Raw genomic sequence first — 25,792 nt, forward strand, 5'->3', positions numbered from 1 at the left:
GTCCATAGAAGCTTTCGAAAAACGTTCACAAAACTCTATAGAAACATGTATATATGTCGATCCACTTCCTCTCACGCAAGATGAGCTTCTGTCTCACAAAGGGCGAGATATAGCCATGCCGCAATAATAATGGAGACCATGAAGATCTCCACCCGCAGGAGTGAGCCAAACTTAGGTCTAAAGCTTAAGTTCGGGGAAGTATGTTTCCTTAACCTAAATTTCGCTCATGTTCTCATATACATTAATTACACAAATGGTTGCTTGATGATACTTGTATATCCATATTTGGTTTCTCTTTGTTTCATTAGCTGAAAATCAAGAAATGAAAAAACATTTCTCATTTTTTTTCACTTCGTTTTGTTGGGTTTTTGATTGCCTTCTTTAGTATTCTTTTTTATATTTCTTGTGTTTGTTGTCGTTTCTCTTGTTTCTTCTACTATTTGCATTCAACAAAAAGAAAACCCGATGTACATCATTTGTCAGTGCAACCATAATACTTGGCACAAGTACGAAACCTACACAGGCAGTACGTGTGAGAAGCTAACACATGAATGCTCTCTTTGAACCCGTGCTTCATATTTTGTTTTTAGTGGGCGGGCACGGACTGGCTCTTTATTTTATTAGTTTGTTTATCTCTTGTTAATTCAGAAACTCATTTATCTGATTTACTTTTTTTTTCTGACACCCCATGGTAACATATGTGCCCTGCATTGCCTCAGAATTTGTAATGTGTCTAATATCCTGTCATGCCCTTCTCATAATTAAACCTCAAGTGTCTTGCCTATTCATGTCTTCCTTGTATGCAATATATGTATTAAGAAGCTATACATGGTTTATGCTATTCCATGGTAAAGCTAGAATATGTCTAGTGGAAAGGGCATATAACTAAAATGTCATGATGGCAGTAAATTTTTATCTGAACTCTTGATATGCCTTTATTTGTTACTTAAGGCCATGTAGTGTCAACTGTCAACATATCATATGAACAACTTCTAGATGCACACCTTATGAGAAAATGCGTGTCCAGTTCTATTGGGCTGAGACTTGTCTGAAAGCAGTTGGAGTTTGGCTCTGCTGGAAAAGCTGTTATGGAGCTGTAGGGGCATTTGGCAAACTAGCAGTAAGAGCTGTGGCTGTGTGTGAGAATGTCTAGATGAACCTAAGGTTTTAAGAGCCGTTTATATGCTGATCTAATGTTGGTTGCGTAAGATTGTGATGATTCAAGTTCTACTGATTTAAAGAGAATCACTTAATTTCTGCTGATTAGTCTATAATTATGCTGTTGCCTTGGCGCAGTGGTAAAGCTGTTACCTTGTGACCATGAGGTCACGGGTTCGAGTCCTGGAAACAGCCTCTTGCAGAAATGTAGGGAAAGGTTGCGTACTATAGACCCAAGTGGTCGGACCCTTCCCCGGACCCTGCGCAAGCGGCATTGCTGCTAACACTCAGCTATTACCTGTTTATTTTAACTTAGCGTAATGCTGCTACTGAACATGTAATCAGTTATTTTAATGCTTTCAATGAAACTATTCAGGAGGAGAGAAGAAGAAAGAGAAAGAAGAGAAGGCAAAACAAAAGAAGGAAGAAAAGGCAATTCTCACAGAACAGGAGGCCGCTGAAGAAGATTTGGCTTTAAAGGAAATGATTGGGCCTACTGCTAGGGAAGAAGAAGAAATGATAGAAGCAAAACAACATGACCAACAGCAGCTCTGTAATGTCAGTCGGGCATTGGCTGTGCTGGCATCTGCATCGGTATGATCCTGGTCCATCTGTATTTTCTGTCAGTACGTCGCGGACTCTTTAGTGATAGTGCCATTATTACTTACATTGCAGTCTATTAGCAAGGAGCGTCAAGAGTTCCCGAGCCTTGTCAACAAGGAGGTACGATGTGAATTTTTTAAGTGGGGTCAGAGGGACAATTACCATACAACATTTTTTTGTTTGTTGCATGTATGAACTGTTTCACTCTGGAGTCTGAGTAGTACTTAATTGTTGAGGGATGCAGATAAAACTACACAACTGCATGCTTGAAAGAGAAGACACAGAGGGGGCAGAAGAAACTAAGAAGGCATATATGGCTGCTAGAGGAGTCAGACGACACCACCGAGGTTGCTTCAGAGGAAAAAGTCTCGTCAGCGCTGATTGACAAGGTATGCATTTCTTCCATGCATGAAAAGTCAAAGCTCGTAACACTCTGGTTCTAGTGCACTATATATTTGCTATGTTTTGCTGTTTAAGGTAATCACTTTTTCCCTGAATTCGTCGGCTACCAATGACTAGTTTGAGTACTTGGGCACAATTTTGTCAGATAATGATTTACTTCTTTTCCTTTGTTCTTAGGCTATGGTAACATCTTAAGTAGTTTCCCAACATTTGCAGAAATAAGCATTGTTTGATTGCTGACTGTTGGCAAGTTATGTGATACAAGGTAACCGTTACCCATGGGTTTCTTCTTAGGGTATGGTAACATCTTAAATATCTTTCACAACATTTGTAGAAATAAGTATTGTTTGATTGCCTGCTGTTGGCAAGTTATGTGATACAAGGTAATTGTTACCCATGGGTTTCTACTTTGTAGCGAGTATATATGGGTTAATTGTCCTTGTATTCGGCCTTAAACCAGTTTTTCCGGTAACCCGGTGACAGTACGTGGTACCAGTTTTTGGCCTAGTAGTCTACTAGACCTAATTTGGTTTCATTCTGTTGTTAGTTGGAGATACTAAACAGAACAAACGGATTTCTTCATCATCTACCTTATCCTAAATTAGACAGTATGAATGGATCTCTTCATCATAAACTGCATCCTGAGTTAGTCATCATAAACTGCATCCTGCATATACTGTTGACACCTGCTTGATTGCATTTCCACCTTTATGTTATGTGTTCATTTGGAACAAAATGCTGCACTAGCATCGACAGAGTTATACTACAAGGGTACTGTGTTAGTTTACATTGAAGTATACGATTGAGAGTTGCTCACAAGTTAGCTCTAGGCACTTATGCTCGGTCGCTGGCACAAGCTCCTCCTTGTGTTCTTTATGTCAAAATGATTGTGACAATTCTTTCTTAATGCAGCAAATTCTCTCCCTAGCCTAAAAAAAGAACGATTGAAGTATAGCATGTCAGCATTAGAAGTATAAGGGTCTGGGTTGCTCTTGTTCACAAAGTTACACCGTGTGGCTTTATCACTGATCTCTATGCCTACATTAGCCATCCCCCAAGTCTGTTAATTGGAGAGATATCTTTGGTGGAGCTACCATTGATGTTGGTCATCTATAATTGCTATTGAATAATTTATGGGTTAGTTGTTGACATATATTTTTGCTCTGTTTTAGCCTTTTAGGTTGATGCTATGCTTCTGGAATTAGAAAAGGAGATTGATGATGTGGATGCACAAATTGGAAACGGCTGGCAACTGCTTTGATAGGTACGTCAATTGCACGTGTATCAAAGTCGTTTCATATTGCTTGGCTGTCAGCTAGTGCATTGTGCTGCTGGTGAATTTCCTCTAGGAGTTGGACCTCCATTAGGGTTTGTTTAGGTAGGGAGGGCTAAGACCTAATCCGATCAAACCAGAAGCGATTGTTTTGGTAGTACTGAGTTTCCTGTCGATCTGTAGGAATTGAGCAGTATCAGTGATCAATGTGTACCACCTACCTCTAAGTGGTAGTTTAGTTGTCCATTGCCATTCTTTGATATCTGTTCTTGTGGTTTATACGCTGCGCTGGTGCCGATACGTCGACAGTTATCGCCCCTACCCTAATTCAGGGATTTACGTTTTCTCAGAAAAACGCTGATTTGGCAATATACAACTAACTACTTTTAAGCAATAACTAATAGAGGCAGATGTAGAATAATGGATGCTACTTCTCTCAGTAACTACCCCGTTAGTGTGACTGATAACAGAGACAAGTAGAAAACTGTTTCTACTCCCCACTGTCGCTAATAGGTGGCTGTCCCTGAGGGTGTGAGAGGGGTGCGGCAGGAGAGGGCCTGTGCGGGGAAGGTTAACTTGCCCTTAAGTATCATGGCAACATTATTTTATTTTATTTTTGAGGAAGTATCGGTGCAACATTTATCTACCATGTTCGCACCAATGATTTTAACTCAGATATATTATTGCTGACACAGACATTTATAGTCTGTGTGGTAAGCAGAGTTGTAGCATTGGTGAGCTAATTAATATGGCTCAACTTCTGGAAGATGTGTGAGAAATATTCCTATCTCAGATTCATTCTACAATTTTATTAATCGGATACCCCATGAGTTCCCTCATGCTTGCTTATGTGACATGATAAAGGAAGATCGATATCCAATGCAGTATATAGTATTCTTTTATAGACCAAAATGTTTGGCTGTAGTTGGAGCATGTTTCGTCAACATGCTGATATCGTTTGTACAATGTATTTTGATCTTTTGTTGCATCATCCTTTATTGCTTGAATTATAAACCATGTACTTCACTGGGTTTCCATACATTTTTGTATGCTTGCTGCGATGAATCACAAGGACGGTATCTGAGTATGGTTGCTCTTGAAAAGGCCTCCTTCCTTGATTAACATCCTAAATTGATCATATATTCTGAGCAAGCATGCAAAAATCTGAATTGAACATGGATCCACAATGACCTTTCACGTGCATCCTTTCCTGCTTGAAGTGTAAACCATGTAACTTTGCTTTGTTCATGGGTTGCATAATATGACTACTTTTCTTACCTTTGTCGGTATCTGAGTAAGGTTAGCTCTTGAAAAAGGCCCCCTTCCGTGATCATATATTCTGAGCAAACATCCTTCCATGGTATCTGAGCAAGTTGGGTCTTGGAAAAGGCCAACTTCCTTGATCATTAATCCTAAACTGATCGTACACTCCGAGCAAACATATTCAAATCTGAATCCTGTGAGTGCTAGGAAGTTTTTATTTTTGTCCTAGCAACAGAATATATAGTAGTAACTCAAGATTGACTTTGGCAGGTTGGTGCACTACTGTTTATCATTTTGTCGAAAGTTGTGGCCTGTTATTAAATGTTAGTGGTTTCCTTGATGGTCTTCCTATATTATTTTTCACTTGTGGTGCAATGAAGCTGCTACAAGTGTAGTAGCTATAGAGGCACAGAGTTTCTTTTAATTATATATACCCTTGTTTCAAGTGGTGCAACTGAGCTGCTAAAGCCGAAAAGTATTAGCAATGAGTTTGATCTTTCTTCAATGCTTGCTGTTGTGATCCTGAAGTCCGTGCTGCTTCATGTTGCAGGAGAACATACCCCTGGAGGAGCCATTCGAGAACCTGAGATGCAGCCACCGAACAGATGCACCAGCACCTCTAATCTTGGGCCCAAGCAAGCTCAAAGAGATGGTGGTAATGCTCCTAGTCTACATTTTATATCCTCTCTCTCTCTGCTGCTTCCTGTTAACTGCATTGGGGTTTCTCTTTCTTTGTTTTTCATGTGTGGGTTGCAGGAGAGCAACCAAACTAGCTAGGGTGGCCTGATGAGGTCCTGTATGAGGCTTTGCTTGTGATTCATATCATATTAGGTCTTGTATGATGATGCGTGTGTGGTTGATGCTCACGTACTAGCTAAGGTGGTTGTTTTGCCACTGGTGTTTCAGTTTGTACCTCATTTAGCTCACTGTTATTACTTATTAGTACCTAAAACTGCTGCTGGATAGGCATTCATTGCTTGCTTAGTGTTCCCGTTGTTGGTGGAATTAACTGGATGCACAAAATATTTCAACAACATATGCCAAAAGGTGCTGCTGCTGCTACCTTGCTGTTATGCAATTGTAGGTAGCAGACATATCCACAGTTGTATAGAGGCTACAGCTGATGAACGTAATTTAGTTGTTGTTGCATATTTATCTTAACTCCAGCAAGCTCATATTTGCTTAAAGGACTAACTGTAAGTAAATTTTTTCAGGTCAGCGTACTCCGATGAGAAGATGCCTCCTGAAGGATTGCTTGAGTTGTGGTTACACTTGTTGAATTTATGTCCTCTTGTTGAACACAGTCTACTACACTGACGAAGTGACGATGGTGAATCAGTTGCTGAAGCTGAGGTGTGGTAAATTACTGTGTCCCCCCATGTCCCAGTATCTTGTTGTAGTATGATAGTTGCAGGTTCTGATGAGTATTACATGTTTCAGGAAGATGGATCATTTCGAGATATGCATCTACACGCCGCCAAGGAGCTGGAGCTGTAGCTGAATATGCATCTGCACGCCAAGCAGCCGGTGAGCAGTGCTTGTTCTGCTAGCAATAACATGGAGTATTATTGTTTCAGTTTTTGCTTCAGCCAGTTGATGGAGTGCATTTGTTAGGGTTTCAGTAATTCAGCACTCTTACTGTTATTCTGTCTTTGTTGCCTGACTAGTACTAACCAACATTTCTTGTTTAAATGGCTTTGATTGATCGCATTGCATGCCCGGGTGATATGGTACAATACTCTACTCAATTTGATCCGGGCTACACACGCATTGGATGCCCTCTAGGCTCCATCGTAGCTGCCGCAGTAACCCACCCTATGCGTGTGTAGGCTTTTCAGGAACTCTGCTCGCGCGTGCCCTCTCCTCTCCTATCCTCTCTGTGTAGTGTGTACAGAGGGAGGGATGTGGCTTGCGTGAAGACCACACTGACCCCTCGGTATCCGTTGGTCCATTAAATTTACCACGGGGCCGCGCGCGGTAAAAAATGAAGCCTCCCCTTTAATTTATTTATTACCCATCTTTCTTTACTGCTGCATGCAGGTGAAAGTGAAACGACGGCTCCTCAGCCCGAGGCGTCTCTCTTTCTCAATGGGCGACCATTATTGCTCCCTCGGCCTCTTCTTCCTCACGCACTTGTTCAGCGACGATGAACAAGAGCAGGATGAACGAGCGGCTCAACCGACCCGGCGCAACAAGAGAGACCACAGCGAGCCCGCAAGCCAGTCGCTGATGGGTGGGGCCTCGCCCCCAGTGCGCCTCCTCCCGCCGCAGGACGGGAGGATGAAGCACTCTGACACGTGGGCCAGAACTACCGCCGGTATAAAACCCGGCATCGCCCCTTCCTCTCGCCTTGCCCCTGCTCACAACCCCGACCCCGAGGATCCGCGTTTCGATTGCCCCCATTGTCGGTTGGTTCTCTTCCTCCTCCCCCATTTCCTTGACATTTCTAGGGTTTTGCTCTATTTCCCATTGATTTGGTGAGACGCCATTGCTGCAGATCGACGTCGACCTCGAGCACGAGCACAGGGAGATGGCCGCAGTCGAGCGTGGTCCTCGAGCAGGGCGTGGCGGCCCTGGCCGCGCCCAGGGGCATTAGAGGGGCCCTGCTGCTGCCGTCGTGGTGGCAGCTCCTGTCCCAGTACCAGCACAGCCGCAGCCGCAGGTGATCTCCCCCTCCTCCTCTTCTCAGCTCCTGTCCTAGGTTAGGTTAGATCTGCAGACGCGCTGTTCCTCCTGCCCTGCTTTGATCTGCAACATGACGAATCCATTGATCAACTCTAGGTTTTAGATATGCAGACGCGCTGTTCCTCCTGCCCTGCTTTGATCTGCAGCATGACGAATCCATTGATCAACTCTAGGTTTTAGATCTGCAGCATGACGAATCCATTGATCAACTCTAGGTTTTAGATCTGCAGGCAGCCCTTCCCCTGCTTAGATTAGATTACTCATCTGCTGATGAACCTTTGCCATTTCGCATGCATGCACCTGCTTGTTTCACATGCCCTGTCCTGACGTGCCCCATCTAAAAATGCCCTTGCTGATGCTTCTGATCTGTCATCCCATGAGGAATCCGTTTACGATGTTCAGTTTTGTGCAGGATTGTATAGGTTGTTCCTATGCTTAGTTTTAAACATTTTCATGTTTGAGTGCATGCACTGTGCCATTTTCCTATTCTCCCATCTGGAGATGTTCGATCGGTCATACTCTCTTCCATTTAAGATTTATTTGTTAGATGGACTTCATTCCACAACCACTGATCTTCCATATTTATTTGTTACTTACATTTAAATAGAGCAAAACCCTTAAATACATCATGTCACTGCCTATCCTGCCATGATTATTTGTGTACCTAGGATGTTTAAGCAAAATATTGCATGTTAATATTTTTCTTCTGTAATGTATTTACTACTGCTAAAAAAGACGCAAGCATTTGCCTACTCTAAGCTCTGACTCTTGTGTCTGTATTTGCTGTTTATTTTTCTGTAAATATAGACATAACCTGCTTCTGTAATGTAGGTGAACGAACAAGCAGCTCCTCCAAACTTACGGTGGACACTGCTGTGGAGAGACAATGATGAGCATTTCAATCATCAACTTGATCAAGGGGACAAGATTTACAATTTCCTCGAGAAGTCACCATTGGTTGACAGAATGGTCTGTGCGATCTCTTTCAGTTTTAAATGTTATTGATGTCCAATGTGTAAGTTGTCACTGTGGATCTATTTTAAGCAGGAGTTAGTCACGTTTGGTGTCTCTGAAGCTCTAGTTGCTGCTGAACCTGCGAGAGTCCTACCTATGCTGAACGGTGTAGTTGACATGATGAACATGATGATGCCCATAAGGCAAAGGTACTTGTAAATACCCATTCTTTTTTATTGCTGCAATGTTTAGAATACTGGAAATTTCTTGGGTACAATCTGATCTATTTTGGTGCTCATTCAACCGATTATTTCAAGTTTGTTCATAGTTTTCTGATAAGCTTGTTCTCCTATTAGACAGTTTTTCTGTTAAGCTTCAAGTTGACCATGTTAGTGTGACCTTATGATTTTCTTTATGTTGATAATAAGGTGGGCGATCTAGTTGGTACTGTTGTCTATTTCTTTGAGGAGTTTGTTTAGTCTCGTCCGCTTTGTATTTATGTGTCAGATAAATGATTATCTATGCAGGTTGTTAATTTATAATGTTAAGTAACTTATGTGTGTCCTTAACGATCTTTTGCTAATTCAACCTGTTAAGCACTATACTTGTGTAAAATGTCAAATTTATTCGTAGCTAGATTATTTTCAGACAGCGGTTTTTTCTTTTGCTGGCTTCTAGAATAAGCTGGAATAAGCTGCCCCCTACCCAGCTTAAATTTTTTTGGTTGGGCTTCTAGAATAAGCTGGGTAGGGGACAGCTTATTCTAGAAGCTCAAAAAAGCCATCAAAAGAACTGGCCCTAATATTTGTTTGTAATGTTTCATTCTTTACTGCTGTGTGCTAAGTATGTTTCTCCTATTTGCATTAATTTAACTAATTTGAAGCGCATGTCTTGTAATTAATCTTTAATATTCTATGTTGACTATGCTTGCTACCTAATTGTAACAATCAAGTTATAAACATTATTTTTCACTCTGCTTGCTACCTATGTTGGGGGCCCCTAAAAAGTTTTGTGAAATTGTATGTACTCAATGGATCACTCAATTTTCTAAATGTTTTTTCTTCGAACTATACCTTTTCACTTTGAGTTTTGCTAGTCCCTTGAGTTTTATCTTTGTGTGACTCTATGTTTATATGTATAATATATTTCTTAGCCAGTTAGCTCAAATTGTGCGGAACTTTGATCTCAACTTTATTTTAGAACTGGTAGCTTTTATTGTTTTTTCTTCTGTTTCCACCTTATAATTGTGAATATTTCGTCTATAAATAGAATGAAGTTATTGAATAAATCAGAATTATCTCAGTGCGATTTCTGCTTTATAATATAGGATATGATTGTACTATGTTGCAGGCGTGCATGTAGAGTCTAACTGCTTATTTCGTTTGATTTGTTTTCACTTTTTGGTAGCGGGAGGCATTTTGACCTTATGTGCACTGTTACTTATTGTGCCACAGTGTTGGAATTCCTTGTTTCACACTTGTCTTTTTATGGATCATAATGTTACTTTCTCGTTTGTCATGAATTCAGATAGCAGGTGTGCATGTAATTTTATTGTTTAGTTCATATCTGCTTGATTTTGTCCCATTTTAGTTAAAAAACTGGTTGTAGAACACATTTTATTATGTTTTTGACACTGTTGTATGCTATCTTACATGGCAGCAGGTCTGTGCATATGTTTATGATGTTCATACATTTTACTTCTTACATATCATAATGTATCTACTTTCCTGTTGGTCATGAATTCAGATAGCAGGTCTGTGCATGTAGTTTGATTATTTATTTCATATCTGCTTGATTTTCTGTTTCTCTTAAAAAACTGGTAGCTGAAGCCATTTTGACGTTTTTGACACCGTTATTTATTGTGAAGTTCATATATGTAATTTATTTCCAAACATCTTATTGTGTTGTACAACTTGGCCATGTATTTTGACTTGAAGTTCATAGTACCACATAATCTAGTTAATTTGGTTTTTCATGAAAAACCATTGTTATAGCATTGTTTTGAATGTGGCTATTTTTCTATCTCCGGTAGTGCACTCTGCATAAACTTTTTTGTTCCAAATTTGTAGTGTGATTGCGGCACATTGTGTGGGTTAATTACAGTCGGCCTCTTTTCAATAGCATCTGGCTCTTGTGTTTACATATTTTGGGGCGGAGGGAGTAGTTGATTGATGATGTAAAATAGCAGTTGATTGTTCCTTTAATAGGAAAGGGTTGCTGTGCCGTTACCTTTCTTGGTTGGAATATGTTTTAAGCTTACTTGAAATGGTTCATACTGATTTTGTTTTGCTTTGTTTTGTGTGTTTGACTTGGAATGTTAATTCGAAATTACTATATTTTGACTTGGAATGTACATTGCAGGTACTTCTATAAGTATATGCACGGGGAATGAGGCAGCGATGAAATGCACAAGATGGAGAAGACGCTGAGGAAGACAGTTGAACGTGTGGATGAGAAGGTCCAGTTGATCAAGGATGCGAATGGGTTTTGTCCTCCCAGGCCTAAGCTGTTCGACAGCCTTCCTATGCCTCAACAGAAAAAGTAAAGATTAAGCAAGACCTATCCATTTGTCTAATTTGAACTTTTGTTACAAGTCTTACTTATGTCTTTCTGAAGATGGGTCTCGAACTGAGAAACTAACTTCCAAATTTTCTGCCCAGGTGAACGCAAGAACGAAACAGGGCGCCAGTCTCTTGCTGTTCTACATCAAGCATACGGTTCCTTATTGTAAATCTGCTGGGCTACAACAAGCATACGGTTCCTTACTGTAAATCTGCTGTGCTACGTTACCGATACTTGTCTCTTGCTGTATATGCGCTGTGCTACGTCAAATATCCCGCCCGCCTCTTGCTGTAAATCAGCTTTGCTAACCTCAAGGATGGATGTTTGACACTGATTTTGTTGGTGTTGAAAGGTTTACACCGTACAAATGTTGTAGTACGTACAATACTATTTTTAATTGTTTGGCAGGCTACATAGTGATTTGGGTTGTGAAGATCAACACTCGCTCAGAATATATTGTTTTGTACTAGGAAACAATTTTGTGCCCATTTAAATGTTGTGTTCTTCAATGATGGCCTGAGGGCTGGTTTCTCGACATTTCTTGATCCCTGAATAGGTGAGGCGTCGCCACCGCTCTTTTACCCAGTCACCCCAATTGCTCCCATGTCTTAATCTTTCTTTCTCATGTGGTCGCGTGCGTCCTCAGTCCCAACAGCAGTTTCCAACAGCAGTTTCTTCCTCGCATCCCCCCCTCTCTCTCTCTCTCATGGCCTACCTCCAAGTAAACAGCTCGCCAGCGGCGGAATAGGTGTGGCGATCTGGTGATCTTGGAGGAGCATACAAGATGCAGAGGTGCGCAGAGTACGACCGTGGGCGAGCAGAGGCGCATGTGCTTGTCGCCTTGCCGGCACTTGTCTGCCAGCACAAATTCGTCACCACCATGGCCGCTGCAACCAGGGTTTGTTAGTCGCCTTTGCCAAGCTGCAATCGGCCACGGTGGTGACGAATTTATGCTGGGACCCGGGGTTTTTGATGAACCAGGTTTTTTTGCTGGATCCACCCATTTGTTTTACTACAACCCCTTTCATTTTTGCTACTATCCCCATTTAATCTTGATGAACAATTCATTTTTTGCTGGAATCGGTGCCCGTCTTTGTTGGAACCAACCGATGGATATGCTGCAAGGTTGACACCTCGCTGAAGGAAGTTGCATCCAGTGGCGAGGAGGGCTGCAGCCAACGGCGTTCGAACACCGCAACCGTGTACGTCGGAGCTGCAACCCTTGACTGTGGGAGCCGTTTTTGCTGACGCGTTTTTTTTCTTATGGAACCAATGTATTGTTTGTGCTTCTCAAGTACCGAGCTCCGGGGTGAAAACCCTAAGTCTAGCCCTGGTTGGTTATACTTGGCAAAGGCGGTGTCTTTTGCGTCATTACCTTGATGGAGGCATTGACCTTGATCTTTAGGGTGAAAACCCATGATCTGATCTTCGATGGTTGGATCAGGCAACAACAGCATTTGCGTGCCGTTCCCTTCATGGAGGCGTCGTCTTTGAAGAACCTGATAGAGGCAAAGGTGTCCCAATGTTTCGATGAGATGGTGACTATCGTTTTCTGTGGGAGTCGACCTTGACGATCCGACTACGAACATGCGAGACGTCGCGCCTTAGCAATCGCTAAACCAACTTCCGAGGGTTATTGACCACGTCGGAGCACGATCAACCTGACCACGAGGGCCTGTTTCCTGCAAGCAAACGAAGAACAAGCAATAAACTAAGATTGCCAATCTGGATATTGCGAATATAAGAGGAAAGCTTTATTAATGAAGGTGGGGTTCTGTGATGCCTTGGTCTGGTCGTTGAACACAAACGAAGTACGTGAAGTTGCAGCTATGGCAAACTTTTAATCTAAACAAAACCCAAAGTCTAAACGGTGCCCTAAGGGCTGTATATATGGAGGAAGAGGAGGCGAATTTCGTGGCCCCTGAGGAGGGGTCCGAAACCAGCCCTATCTCTTGTTTCCCCACACATACGGACTCTAAAAACAGCCTATACTCAAGTATTTCGAAATTACATGGGCCTGCCCCAATAATAAGGTGGCGCATCACCTATAATAGCCGCTGGACGAAATTTATGAAGTGGCATCTTGTATATTTCGTACAAGGCTTCATGCACTCATTATGGTGGCTTCAAAGTCCCGAAATCATCACTTGTAACTCCGTTCTTGTTCCCCTTGCGCATGCCATCATCTCCATGCTTAGTCTTTCTCTAGTGTTCATCCCTCTTTGTTAGGGAACGTAGTAATTTCAAAAATTTCCTACGCACACGCAAGATCATGGTGATGCATAGCAACGAGAGGGGAGAGTGTTGTCCACGTACCCTCGTAGAGCGAAAGCGGAAGCGTTAGAACAACGCGGTTGATCACTACAAAAAAAGACACATCCGTGACATTTTGGGCCAAACGAAATTTTTTCTGTCATACATATGACACTTCTATGACGATAATTATGACAAAACCCGGTATCATCATAGATGTGGTGGGCCCCTACTTCTATGACAAAAAATCATGACAGAAAATGGGCTTTTCGTCCTGGGCGGGCCGGAGACGCAGCTGCATGACATTCTTTGGGCCGTCCATGACAGAAAAAACCGTGGTAGAAGCGAGGGGGAGGAAAATTTCGGGGAGTTCCCGGTTACGGTGGGAGGTCGGGGGCCGAGCGAGGCGCGTTTCTCTCGTACACGTACGCGCGTGTGTGCGAGGCGCTGGCTCTAACTGAACCCGAGCGAGGCGTTGGGCTCTAACTGAACCCGAGCGATTGCACTGCAGGCTACACATTACTGAACCCAAGCGATCGATCGATGGCTGTTAACTGAACCCGATCGAGCGATTCCTTCGCTACTGCTGCTAACTGAAGCCGATCGATTGGATGAACAGTGAGCGTTGCCGGGGGGGGGGGGGTTGGATGAACAGTGAGCGGTGGCGTTGCCTCTGGATGAACAGAACCCCGTGGTGTGGTGGAGGGCTGGATGAACAGTAGACGGTGGAGGGGTGCCCGTGGAGGGGTGGTTGAACAGGACCCCGTGGTGTCGAGGGCTGGATGAACAGTAGACGGTGGAGGGGTGGTTGAACAGTAGCCGGTGGAGTAGCACCCAGTGGTGGCTGGATGAACAGGAGCCCGTGGAGGCTGGAGGAGGTCGACGGTAGCCCGTGGAGGCTGGAGGAGGTCGACGGTGGAGATGAACAGTATCTCATGGAGTCCCGTTTTGCGGTACGCTACACCCCTCCCGATCAACAGGACCCCCATTTCGACCGCAGGAGGTCTGTTTCGTCCGTTTTGCGGTACGCCACACCCCTCCCGATCAATAGGACCCCCGTTTCGACCGTAGGAGGTCCGTTTCCTCTTTTTTACGGTACGCCACACCCCTTCCGATCAACAGGACCCCGTTCCGAACGTAGGAGGTCCGTTTCCTCTGTTGTGCGGTACGCCATGCCTCGTTTCCATCGCCTGTTCCATCCAAGCCCTCCCGATGAACACGACCACGCATTCCGTTTCGATCCAGCCGGTTGGCTCCCCATGAACACGACGGCGATGCTGTTTCTCCGTTCCGACCCAGCCATGTACATATGCGCGAGTAGGCGTTCGAGACCCTGCCCGTATGTATGTACATGGCCGTATTTTCTTTCTTGCACCCTCGCCGCTGTACGTACGTGTACATGCTACGTGCGCGCCTCTACTACAACACGTGCGCGCCTCTACATCGACCAGTATATATGTACGTACACGTTCGCGACCAGAATGACAACGCTACGTACGCTTCGACCAGGTGGGTCCCGACTGTCAGGCACTTCCTTGCGTGCGAAGATGTAGCTGGTGGGTCCCAGCAGTCAGGGGGCGAATCGTTTTTTTTTGACCGGACACACTTCCTTGCATGCGAAGATGTAGCTGGTGGGTCCCAGCAGTCAGGGGGCGAATCGTTTTTTTGCCCGGACGCACTTCCTTGCGTGCGAAGATGTAGCTGGTGGGTCCCGGCAGTAAGGGGGGTGAATCGTTTTTTTGTGAAATACGGTGGCCCGTCCGGTGGGTCCCCACTGTCAGGTGGAGGAATAATTATTTTGCACGTAATAAGGAGCCAGTTCCTTGCTGCGGCCGTGGACCAAGCTGTCAGCCTCTCCACGTACTGTCCACGTCCGATGGAAGCCGTTCCTTGACCACGTTGACCACGCCGCGCCGAGAGCACCAGCGCGGTGGACGACGGCGAGGCCTAGGAAGGGGACGACGCGGAGCCGGGGAACACGCGGCAGTGGATGCCCAATCGTAGAGGAGTACGAGGGTTCACTGGTTCGCTGCGGTGTGAGGCTGCCGTCGCCGCAGAATAATAGGGGGTGTGGGTGAGTAGAGGGATGGCCTGGCCAGCGGTGGGAGTAGTAGGGGGTGGTGAGGCCTCCGCCGCATCGCAGCCGGCCACGGGAGGTAGGAGCACGAGGCACGACCGGCGCTGGTTTGGGCGGCTGGAGCAAGAAGACCAGAGGTTGAAGAAGCACTACGACCGTTGGATGGACATCGTACGGTCACTGGAGCTAGAATCGTGCATATTGACTAAGTTGACAAAGCCCTCCGTCCCCGTCAACTTAGTAGGCCCACAAGTCAGCCTGCCACTATACTGGGTGCCAGCTAACAGGCGGAGTATTCATTTTTTTGTGTGTAATAAAACCCATCTGTAACTTGATCTCCTGTCGGTATAAACCGAAAGTTTAGTAACTTATTTGCTACTCTTTCTCTGACAAAGTGATAGTCCACTTCAATATGCTTAGTTCTAGCATGAAACACATGATTTGCTGACAGATAAGTGGCACCAAAATTATCACACCACAATGTTGCTGCTCCTGATTGGCTAATACTAAGGTCCTTTAGCAATGATTGTACCCAAATTACCTCTGCTGTTGCATTTCCCAGGGACTTATATTCCGCTTCTGTGCTAGATCTAGATACTGTGAGCTGTTTTCGTGCAGTCCATGAAACAAGGTTGCATCCAAAAAATATAGCAAAACCTCCAGTGGACCTTCTATCATCAGGACATCCTGCCCAATCAGCATCAGAGAAAGCACTAACAAGAGATGAATCTGACTTCACAAGTTTTAGTCCAACAGAAGATGTATATCTGAGATATCTAATGATTCTCTTCACTGCTAACCAATGAACCGTAGTGGGAGCATGTAAAAACTGACACACCTTATTTACTGAGAATGATATATCAGGTCTAGTTAGTGTTAAATATTGCAACGCACCAACTATGCTCCTGTACCTGGTAGAATCTTCTCCTCCAAGTAGCTCACCCTCTGACAAGGACAATTTCTCCGAAGTAGATAACGGTGTAGTGACTGGCTTACAATTACTCATGCCAGCTCTTTTTATTATGTCTGCAATATATTTTCCTTGAGACAAAATAATTCCATTGTGTATTGATGTCACCTCTATTCCCAAGAAGTAATGCAAGTCTCCAAGATCCTTTAGTGAGAAATCTCCACGCAAATCACGGAGTAGTGCTTCGACAGCCTTTGAGCATGAGCTTGTGACTTTAATATCATCAACATAAATAAGCATAAATATGGTTATTCCATTTCTGCTATAGAAGAATAGAGAGGTATCTGCCTTTGAAGGAGTAAAACCAAGTGACTGTAATTTGGTGGATAGACGAGAGTACCATGCACGAGGTGCCTGTTTCAACCCATATAGTGCTTTGTCCAACTTACACAGAAAACCAGGTTTCTTAGAATCTTCATACCCTGGTGGTTGCCTCATATAGACCTCCTCTTCCAGACTGCCATGAAGGAACGCATTCTGCACATCCAGTTGTCGCATACACCACCCTTTCGACACAACAACAGAAAGGATTAACCTGATTGTCGCTGCCTTGACTACAGGACTGAAGGTGTCCTCGTAGTCAATGCCATAACGTTGCTTGAAGCCTTTAGCAACTAGGCGTGCCTTGTACCTATCAACAGTACCATCAGATTTGCGCTTAATTTTATATACCCACTTACAGTCAATAACGTTGCATCCTCTCTGAAACGGAACAAGATGCCATGTCTTATTTCTCATGAGAGCAAGATATTCTTCATCCATATCATGTCTCCACTTGGCATCCCCAAAAGCTTCTTGCAGATTTTCAGGTTCTACCGTGCTGCAAAAACTGGCCCAACGAATATAACCGTCTTTGTATTCTTTTGGACGAAAAATACCACTTTTGGACCTTGTATGAGCTCGTTGTGGCCGTGGCACAGAAATCACAGAGGATCCCGCACCACCAACACCAGAAGCAGACGCACCGAACTCGGATCGAGCGCCAGTGGGGGCAGCCGCGTCGCAATCCATCGTCAGGGCGCCACTTGGCAGGCCATCACTGGCGCGTTCGGGTGACGCGCCACCCTCCAGTTGGGAACCGACACTTGGCCCCTCGGGGGCCGCTTGCTTCTCGGCGGGACCGCGCGGGTCATGGGACGCATTCCCCTGCAGACCGCGTCTGGCGGGTGTTGATCCCGCGGGCGGGGACGCGGTTTCCAACCACGTCGGGCTGGCAGGTGCGGATCTCACGGCAGATTCACTACCAGTCTGCTGTGGCGCATGGGATCCCGTACTGCCATGCGAATCAGGTTCGCTCGCCGCACCCTGATTTTCTGTGCTACTGTCCGCCTGCATAAAATCACCTCCAGAAACACTGTTTTGCCCTGATCTTCTGTGCTACTGTCTGCCTGCATAAAATCACCTCCAGAAACACTGTTTTCACTATATTCAGCATCATTAGTATTGGAAATTGACACATGATCATTATGCAAATTATTCCCATGATCTAGAGGTGTAATAGGGTTAAGGAGATTTTGTGGCAGGAGAAGAATCTCCGCTCTGAGTTGTGCGCCGGCATTAGGATGAAGGTTTGAGAAAGGGAAAATAGACTCATCAAAGACAACATCTCTCGATATGTAAACTCGACCTGTGGCTACATCAAGACATTTGTACCCTTTATGTAAGCCACTATATCCTAGAAAAACGCATTGTTTAGAACGGTACTGGAGCTTGTGTTTATTATAAGGACAGAGATTAGGCCATACCGCACACCCAAAAATGCGTAAAAAGGAGTAATCGGGTTTGGCAGGTAGAAGACACTCCATTGGTGTTTGAAAATTAACGACTTTGCTAGGAAGTCTATTAATAAGATAGATGACAGTAAGAAAAGCTTCGTCCCAAAATTTAAGTGGCATGGATGCATGAGCTAGAAGTGATAAGCCAACTTCAACTATATGACGATGTTTGCGTTCAGCTGAACCATTCTGCTGGTGAGCATAGGGACATGATACATGATGGGAGATACCAATTCGATTAAAGAAAGAATCTAACTTGAGGTATTCACCTCCCCAGTCAGTTTGCATGGCAAGGATCTTTTTATCAAAGAGACGTTCTACATGATGCATAAAATCATGAAATTTCTGAAAGACATCAGATTTATTTTTGAGCAAGTATATCCATGAAAACTTACTAAAATCGTCAACAAAGCTTACATAGTATTTATTTCTACCCACTGAAGGTGTGGCAGGACCCCATACATCGGAAAAAATGAGTTCTAAAGGAGCACTAGAAACACTAGTTGACCTAGGATAAGGGAGCTGATGACTCTTTGCCTTTTGACGGGCATCACAAACTGACTCATGCTTTTTATTGGAGAAAGGAAGACCGTTGTCTTTGAGAACTTTGTCGACCACCACATACGAGGGATGCCCTAAACGCCTATGCCACCGAGATGAAGATGGTTTGTTTGCAGAAAGTGCTTGCCGCCCATGGAACGACGGTTTGCGCGGTAGAGATAGAGACCACCTCTACTCTGGGCGTGGAGCAGCACCTTCCCGGTTACCTGATCCTTAACAGAGATAAATTCAGGCCAAAACTCAATGTAAGTGAGATTGTCATGAGAAAGTTTATGAGCGTAGATAAGATTTTTTGATGTGGATGGAACATGCACTAGTAGAAAAAGGGTCAAACGTGAAGCACATTAGTGCCGGTTTGTATTTGATCCGGCACTAATGTATACGTTAGTGCCGGTTCCAACGGCTAGCCGGGCCACTTTCATTAGTACCGGTTCGTGGCGAACCTTTAGCACCGGTTCGTGCCACGAACCGGTACTAATGAGAGTGGTGGCAGGATGTTGTCAGAATGGGGACCCTCCAGCCCCTTTAGTACCGGTTCTTGGCACTAACCGGTACTAAAGGTCATCCTACATAAATCCTTCGTCCACCCGCGCTCGCTCTGTTCTTCCCCTTTCCCCTCTCCTCTTTGTTCTTCCCCTCTTCCTCTCGAGCTAATCACACATTTTGCCCAAAATTTGTCAAGATTTGAAGGCCCCCATCCATTCAAATGATCACAAAGGTTAGCAACTTTGTCCTTTCATCTCTCATTGCTAGATTTGCTCTTGCAATGCTTTATATAGTGATTAATTTGTGAGTTTAGTAATTTGGGAGAATATATATATATATATATATATATATGTGCTAGTATTTGATTTATATGCAATTTGAGGTCAAAAATAACACTTAGTTTGCATATGTAGGTGTGGTTTACTTAGTGCCTTCTAAATCTCCAGCGTAGCCACCGTCGATCGCCCGCACCGTCCCGTCCCCGGCACCACCTTGTGGTGAGCCTCTTGTTCATGAAATTTTATATAAAAATTGATGTTTGTGTGATTTGGATATATAGTTACTCGTATAATTATCTTACCCGTACGTTGTTTGTTATACATATAGTGCCATGGTTTTGATATCCGTCCCCGTCGGCCCTAGTCCTTGTTATGATTCGGATGTGGTATGTATATTCCCTTTTAAAACTAGTTGCATTTTGTGTTTATGACAAATTATGCCCATCAAGTTGACATAGAAATTTTTTCTAGGAGGTATGTGAACCGGAAATTCCAACCGACCCTATTGCCGAGAGGTTAAATTTAGTTGAAAGAGAAAATGAGTACTTGAAAGAAAAGTTGAAAAGAATTGAGGGGGAGAAGATGGAATTGGAGTTGCATGTTGCCGATGTCGTTCATGATCACAAGATCAAGATGGAGAAAATGCGCTTGAAGATTAGAAAGATTAGAAAATATGCCATCGATAGTGAGGCTTGGTATCATTATGTTGTTGGATCCATTGTTACCTTAGTTGCAATCTTGATCGTATTTGTTGTTGCATTTAAATGCTTTAGCTAGAGAGTTATTTGTTTGTTGCATTTAAGTGTTGTATGAACTTTATGTATGAACTTGTATTAATTTGGTCTATTCGGTGTTGTGTAATGAAGATGAGCCGGCAATGGATGTACGATGACCGATGCTCTCCCCAGTTTGTTGAGGGCGTGCATACTTTTCTGCTTGCGGCTGAGGCAAACAAGCGGGCGGATGGTTTTATGCCTTGTCCATGTGCTCGCTGTAAGAATGGTAACAATTACTCTACGTCAAGAACCATTCACATCCACCTGTTTAAGTCCGGTTTCATGCCCCATTATAATGTTTGGACCAAGCACGGAGAAAGAGGGGTTATGATGGAAGACAATGAAGAAGAAGAGGACGACGACAGCTATCCTGGCCATGGGTTCCCTAAATACGATGATACAACAATGGGGGAAGAAGCTGAGCCGGTAATGCGGGAAGAAGCTGAAGAAGAGGCATTAGATGAGCCCGTTGATGATCTAGGTCGGGCCATTGCCGATGCAAAGAGAAACTGCGCAAGTGATTTGGAGAAGAAGAAGTTGCAACACATGTTAGAGGATCACAAAAAATTGTTGTACCCGAATTGCGTAGGTGACAAGAAAAACCTGGGCACCACACTGGAATTGCTGCAATGGAAGGCAGAGAATGGTGTATCTGACAAGGGATTTGGAAAGTTGCTGGTAATGATAAAGGATATGCTTCCAAAGGACAACGAATTGCCCGAGAGTACGTACAAAGCAAAGAAGGCTGTCTGCCCTCTAGGGTTAGAGGTGCAGAAGATACATGCATGCCCTAATGATTGCATCCTCTACCGCGGTGAGTACGAGGATTTGAACGCTTGCCCGGTATGTGGTGCATTGCGCTATAAGATCAGCCGCGATGACCCTGGTGATGTCGAGGGCCGGCGCCCCAGGAAGAAGATTCCTGCCAAGGTGATGTGGTATGCTCCTATAATACGACGATTGAAACGTTTGTTCCAAAACAAAGAGGATGCCAAGGCGATGCGATGGCACAGAGAAGACCGTAAGAAAGACGGAAAGTTGAGAGTACCCGCTGACGGGTCGCAGTGGAGAAAAATCAAAAGAAAGTACGGGAAGGAGTTTGCAGATGACGCAAGGAGCATATGGTTTGGTCTAAGCGCAGATGGCATTAATCCTTTTGGGGAGCAGAGCAGCAACCATAGCACCTGGCCTGTGACTCTATGTTTGTATAACCTTCCTCCTTGGTTGTGCATGAAGCGGAAGTTCATTATGATGCCAGTGCTCATCCAAGGCCCTAAGCAACCCGGCAATGACATTGATGTGTACCTAAGGCCATTAGTCGAAGAACTCTTACAACTGTGGAATGGAACAGGTGTACGTGCGTGGGATGAGCACATGGGGGAAGAATTTGACCTAAAGGCATTGCTGTTTGTGACCATCAATGATTGGCCTGCTCTCAGTAACCTTTCAGGATAGACAAACAAGGGATACCGCGCATGCACGCACTGTTTGGACGATACCGACAGTATATATTTGGCTAATAAGAATGTGTACCTGGGACATCGTCGATTTCTTTCGAGCAGGCATCCCGTAAGAAAGAAAGGCAAGCATTTCAAAGGTGAGGCGGATCACCGGACGAAGCCTCGCCACCGTACTGGTGCTGATGTACATGATATGGTCAAGGATTTGAAGGTGGTCTTTGGAAAGGGTCCTGGTGGACAACCTGTTCTGAATGACGCTGACGGACACGCACCCATGTGGAAGAAGAAATCTATATTTTGGGACCTGCCCTATTGGAAAGACCTCGAGGTCCGCTCCGCAATCGACGTGATGCACGTGACGAAGAATCTTTGTGTGACCCTGCTTGGCTTCTTGGGCGTGTATGGGAAGACAAAAGATACACCTGAGGCACGGGAGGACCAGCAACGTATGCACGGAAAAGACGGCATACATCAGGGTCATGCAAGCTACGCTCTTACCAAAGAAGAGAAGGAAATCTTCTTTGAATGCCTGCTCAGTATTAAGGTACCGTCTGGCTTCTCGTCGAATATAAAGGGAATAATAAACATGGCAGAGAAAAAGTTCCAGAACCTAAAGTCTCATGACTGCCACGTGATTATGACACAACTGCTTCCGGTTGCATTGAGGGGGCTTCTACCGGAAAACGTTCGATTAGCCATTGTGAAGCTATGTGCATTTCTCAATGCAATCTCTCAGAAGGTAATCGATCCAGAAATCATACCAAGGTTACAGAATGATTTGGTGCAATGTCTTGTCAGTTTCGAGTTGGTGTTCCCACCATCCTTCTTCAACATCATGACGCACGTCCTAGTTCACCTATGCGAAGAGATTAACGTTTTGGGTCCTGTATTTCTACACAATATGTTCCCCTTTGACAGGTTCATGGGAGTCTTAAAGAAATATCTTCATAACCGTGCTAGGCCAGAAGGAAGCATCTCCAAGGGCCGTCAAAATGAGGAGGTCCTTGAGTTTTGTATTGACTTTATTCCTGACCTTAAGCCGATTGGTGTTCCTGAATCGCGGCATAAGGGCAGACTGGATGGAAAAGGCACGCTAGGAGGGGAACAAATAATATGTATGGACGGACATTCTCTCACTGAAGCACACTACATAGTTCTACAGAATTCCGCCTTGGTGGCTCCGTATATGGATGAACACAAGAATTTGCTACGCTCCAAACACCCGGAGCGGTCTGATGACTGGATTACACGTGAACAAACCAGGAGTTTCGCCAGCTGGTTGCAAGCACGTACCATGCATGACACCTCTATTGAAGATGACCTGTACTTGCTGTCCCAGTTACCATCTCCGAATATAATGACTTTCAAAGGGTACAAGATAAATGGTAATACATTTTACACGATCGCCCAAGATAAGAAGAGCACCAACCAAAACAGTGGTGTCCGCTTTGATGCAGAAACCAAGACGGCAAAAGGAAACATATTATGGTTATATACAGGACATATGGGAACTTGACTATCGACGTGGTTTGAAGGTCCCTTTGTTTCGGTGCAAATGGGTCAATATGACACGAGGCGGGGTAACGGAAGACCCGCAGTACAGAATGACAACAGTGGATCTCAACAATCTTGCGTATGCAGATGAACCATTCGTCCTAGCCAATGATGTGGCACAGGTTTTCTATGTGAAGGACATGTCTACCAAGCCAAGAAAAAGAAAAGATAAGGAAGCGAATGCATCGTACGATGAGCCAAAGCGGCACATAGTTCTTTCTGGGAAGAGAAACATCGTGGGAGTGGATGACAAGACAGACAAGTCAGAAGATTATGAAAAGTTTGATGAAATTGCTCCATTCACAGTGAATATTGACCCGAGCATCCCGTTAAATGATGAAGTTTTTCCATGGCTACGACGCAAAGGGACACACGCGAAGAAAAAGTTTCACACACAAAGATCTGGGATGTGATCGGCTTAACTATCATCACTTTCTTCTATGTTTCACACCCAGGAGGGAATCTCTGTAATAGTTAGGGTAGCTAGTTATGTGTTTTGGCATTTGAAACGCGAAGAAATTTTATGTGCAAGCAAATTCTTTCATGCATTTACTGATTTTTTCAGCTAAATGACCCTGAAATTGAAAAGCATTTCAAATGAACTCAGAAAAGGATGAAAGTTGGCAATGGTATCATAATTTCACCCACATAGCATGTGCAAAAAAGTAGAGAGGGTTACCGCAAAAACTAGATGCACTTCGTGTACAAAATAGACAATCTGTTTCGAAGTATCAGGGTTTCGGACGAAAACTCATCCGTTACAAAGGCATTTCATTTTTTAAAGAACTTAAGCATTACCAAATTGAATATAACGATAAAACACACTAATATTAAACATAAGAAAAAAGAATCACTGGAAAATGTATTTTTAAAGTTAAGTTATTCACAAACTAGTGATTCACACAAATTTCAAATAATTCAAAATTTAAACTATTCAAATTTAAAAACTACCGGCACTAACTGAAAGTTTCTAAAAACTATCAAAAATATTCACAAAGAAACTCTAAATACAGCAAAAAACAACGAAAAATAAATAAAACAAAATAAATAAAGTAGAAAAGAAAAAAACTAAATGAAAAAAGCCCACCTACCGGGCCACAGCGGCCTGCATACGACTAGAAACCCAACCTGTTGTTGGGCCAGGATGCAGGCCCGCAAGCCCAATAGGCCCCACAGGGCAGAGTAGCAGAGATAGGCCTAGAAGGCCTGCTTTAGAGAGGAGCTCGAGACAGCAACGGCGGCGGGGCTTATAAGCAGGTGTGAGCGCCCTTCGGCTAGCGAGGTGGGACTAAACTTCTGCGCCCCTCGCCTGGCAGCGCACACCCTTTAGTACCGGGTCGTGGCACCAACTGGTACTAAAGGGGGGGCCTTTAGTACCGGTTGGAGCCACCACCCGGTACTAAAGGGGGTCGCTTCCCGCCGCTTGGGCTAGCCAAAACAGACCTTTAGTACCGGTTGGTGGCTCCAACCGGTACTAAAGGTGCCTTCTATATATACAACACTTCGAAAAATTCCATTCTCCCCTTCTGTTTCTTCCCGATCGATCGACGCCGCCCCCGTCGCGCGCCGTTGCCGTCGCCGCCCCCATCCTCGTCCCCGTCGCCGCCCCCGTCGCCGCCCTCGTCTCCGTCGCCGCCCCGGGCCCGTCCCCGTCCCCGTCGCGCCGTCCCCGCGTCGCCGCCCCGTCACGCCCCAGGCCGTCGCCTCGCCGTCGCCGTCGCCCCGTTGTGAGCTCTCCCCCTCTAACCCCTCTCCGATCCCTCGCCCCCGGTGGCCGCCGCCTCTCCCCGAGCCCATACACACACACAAGCATGAACACACACACACACGCACATTTTCTTAATAAAGTTAATTAGTATATACGTATTTTGTATGTTTAATTAGTTTAGATTTTTCAGATTATTATTTTTTCACTAGTATATATGTATGAATGCATGTTAGATGGATATAATTAGTGTTTAATTAGTATGGAATTTTTTTATATAATGTTGTTTTTCTGTTTTTAATGGATGTATAGAAGTTGTTTTTTCTGTTTTTAGTGTTAGATGCTTAATTAGTATGAAATGGCATATAGAATTTTGACATATGCAATGATAGCATAATTAGTGTTACATTTGCATATAGTATTTGTTGTCGACGATGCCCGGCCCGCATCCTCGCCGTCGACCCGTTCGCGACGACGTCCTGCTTCAGAGGACCCATGTCCGGGACTGGGCTCCGCCGGGCTGGCACTGGGAGGTGCTACCTTCAGGGGCGCGACGCTTGGTGAGGAACCCGGCCCCGGGTCTCTTCGTCGACCCTCATCTCCTTTGGTGGCATTCGCGTGGGCCACTTTCAGTGCGGAGGGAGCCGGCCCCGCCGGAGGTGGTACATCGTCGTGTCAGGGAGGAGGACGAGCACGTCCATCGCTACATGGCTGCTATGGACGTCAGGTTCTCCAATACCTGGCAGTTTCTTTGGGGAGATCACCCGAGCTATGATCAAGTGATGGTTCCTTCACTTTGGTTGTCCACCGCCTAGATTACTCTCTAGTATTCGATCTTTATTAGCTAGCTAGCTAGCTAGTGATGTATTCGATATATAATATTCGAGATGATTTATTCGAGATTATATATATTATTTGAGACGATGTATTCGAGATTATATCTATTATTCGAGACGACGTATTCGAGATTAAATCTATTATTCGAGACGATGTATTC

General features: G+C 44.5%; 1 long non-coding RNA gene and 1 other non-coding gene across 7 annotated transcripts; both read left to right on the forward strand.

Moving 5' to 3' along the window:
• The first annotated feature begins 1,832 nt into the window (after positions 1–1,832).
• On the forward strand, positions 1,833–11,409 carry LOC123129186 (uncharacterized). Of its 6 annotated transcripts, XR_006463630.1 has the most exons (14): positions 1,833–1,881; positions 2,006–2,150; positions 3,336–3,427; positions 5,250–5,354; positions 5,456–5,578; positions 5,666–5,779; positions 5,914–6,052; positions 6,140–6,226; positions 6,740–7,107; positions 7,197–7,361; positions 8,216–8,353; positions 8,432–8,547; positions 10,700–10,879; positions 10,999–11,409. It is a non-coding gene; the product is annotated as an uncharacterized lncRNA (long non-coding RNA). The 6 variants fall into 6 exon arrangements; XR_006463632.1 differs by lacking the exon at positions 5,666–5,779 and having other exon boundaries at positions 5,914–6,057; XR_006463628.1 differs by lacking the exon at positions 5,666–5,779.
• Positions 4,486–4,591, forward strand: LOC123132747 (small nucleolar RNA Z118/Z121/Z120). Its single transcript, XR_006465016.1, has one exon. It is a non-coding gene; the product is annotated as a small nucleolar RNA Z118/Z121/Z120 (small nucleolar RNA).
• Positions 11,410–25,792: the final 14,383 nt, after the last annotated feature.

This window comes from Triticum aestivum, chromosome 6A (genome assembly GCF_018294505.1).
Source record: "Triticum aestivum cultivar Chinese Spring chromosome 6A, IWGSC CS RefSeq v2.1, whole genome shotgun sequence".
In the NCBI taxonomy this organism is placed as follows: Eukaryota; Viridiplantae; Streptophyta; class Magnoliopsida; order Poales; family Poaceae; genus Triticum; species Triticum aestivum.